The following is a 2,500-nucleotide window of genomic DNA, read 5'->3' as shown; positions in this document are numbered from 1 at the left end:
ACACGAGCAGAAGATTCTAGCTATCCTACCTCAGAGGTGAGAGAAGTGCACTTCATTTACTTCAGCAGGGTTGATAATTCAATCAATATATAGAGAGGGATAGTGATGATATTTGCCATAAAGACCAAATCAAGAAGATAGGGAGACTCATACTCGTAAATCTTACCCTCATTATGAGTTTATCAAATTAAACCCGCTATAAGTGCACTCATTTCTGTTATTATAATAATTATAATTATTATAATAATACACATTTATTAGATAGTGCTTGAATTACATACTATAACGTTACTGGTAGTAATTATACGTAATAGATGTACTGTAAATGTTTTATACTAACTGTGAAATTCAGATGTAATTTGGTCTATAAAACTTTTGTGATCTTATAGAGTGATGTATTATTATCAATCTATGAACCAGAACTATGCTAAGTTTAGTGGAAACTTCCTACGTTATTTCTCAAAAATGGTAGTGAAATTGTTGATTAATCTCTGTTATACGTTCCTAAAGTAAAGTTAATTCTCAGGAGCGGGTTCAAAGGCTGAGTTCTTGGGCCGTGTAGTGACCGGGATGTTATGGAGAGAATTAATGACCGAAATCCGTCTAAGAAATTGAAATTATTGTGTTTTTTTTTCCATTATGTGTGACCGAGGATACTGCCAATACATGTAAGTAATACTATGTATCATTCATTTCATGTAAGTCTTTCCTGCATAATCTGATCAGGATTATCTTTGTAAAAGTAATGTAATGTATTAATATAATGTATTACTTAGATTGGATAGCCTTTTGTAAATTGTACAAAGGTTATGTAATAATGTAAAATAAGAATCATTTTAAGGAAAACCATATAATTGTAATCTACTAAGGTTACCAATTTCGGTATAATAGAAAACGTGCTGTCATAGTATGTGAAAATGAGTACCTGTAGCAGTATATTTGAAAGCCGATAGTTAACTAATGAAATGTGATATCACGAATTACTCGATATTGGATAAGATATTTTAGGGTAATGATAACGCCACAAGAAAATAGAGAATAGAACCAACATTCTGTGTGAAAATGGTGACCTGCCATGAATGACGTCACACAAAGGGACCCTTGGACACGAGCAGGAGGTTCTAACTATCCTACCTTCGAGGTGAGAGTAGTGTATTTCAGCAGAGCTAATACTTCAACTAATATAGAGAGAGATAATAATGATATTTGCCATAAAGAACAAATCCAATGAAAAGTTAATTCTCAGGAGCGGGTTCAAAGGCTGAGTTTAAGGCCGGAACTCCAGACCGGAATTAAGACTAACACGTCATGACCGATTCTCAACGAAGAAGAAGGAAGAATGAAGACAGATATCTTCAGAGAGTGTCAGAGAGAGAGAGAGAGAGAGAGAGAGAGAGAGAGAGAGAGAGAGAGAGAGAGAGAGAGAGAGAGAGAGAGAGAGAGAGAGAGAGAGAGAGAGAGAGAGAGAGAGAGAGAGAGAGATTGCTATGAGAGATATGTATTAGAAGTTATTTTTGTATGTGTTGAGTTATTATGTGATTTGATATACATTTAAAGGCATGATTAGCCTAGTTTCATTATAATTTATCTTCACAGTAATTAAAACTGAGGGTGTAAACGGATAACCTTAATACGTCACGTTACCAAGTTATTTTTATGATAAAAGAGGTTATCTGGATTATGAATTACCCAAATAATTAACGCCCATACTTCGGTTGGTTGTCCTCTTTTTCTTTCTATTTTTTTTTAAATATATAAAAATACCGCGCACTACATGTGTATGTATGTATGTATGTATGCATATATACAGTACTGATCCAACTATAGCGTTCTTTTGATTTGCGATATTAGGATTTTGCAACTGGTTCCTACATTTGCAATGGTTGAGTCAGGATTAACGATCATGTTATACCAATGGTTCGTATTCAAAGACTCTTAAATAGAAAGACAAAAAGAAAAACAAATCTGTCACAACTACATTTTCTTCCATCTTATTAATTAATTTATTTGTTTCATTCAGACCTCTTGGGGGGTATTATTTTCACTTATTCAAAATAATTCAATTTCGCATACAACCTTGCATAAAGAATACAAGAATGACTACTATGGAAAAATGCGCAACGTGCGTTTGTTGATCGGCATTTGTTTCAAAACAATTTCAAACGCTTTATTTTCATGTCCGAGCTAAGCAAGCCTTGATTCTGCGGCCTTGGCATTCATCATGGGCTTTATTTCTTTTTCTTAGTACGTGACTGTTAGTTGATGACAAGTAGTAAATAATTAAGAGTGTTTTACCTTGGTTATGGCTTGGACAGGGACTCTATGTGTAAAATTGTGACTTTGGAGTTTTTCGAGACTACGTATATTTCTCCCATTTAAAGTATCATTCAGATTAGCATAGGCCCATTATATTTATTCAAAATCCGAGATCGTGTTAATAGACTGCCCAGAACTTTTGCGTAAGTTTTTTTTTCTTCTGGCAGTAAGGTCAAAGACAAGG

The sequence above is a fragment of the Penaeus japonicus genome, unplaced genomic scaffold (genome assembly GCF_977035675.1).
Source record: "Penaeus japonicus unplaced genomic scaffold, GWHDUDI00000001_assembly GWHDUDI00000010, whole genome shotgun sequence".
NCBI classification, from domain to species: domain Eukaryota; kingdom Metazoa; phylum Arthropoda; class Malacostraca; order Decapoda; family Penaeidae; genus Penaeus; species Penaeus japonicus.
This window is presented reverse-complemented; position numbering follows the sequence as displayed.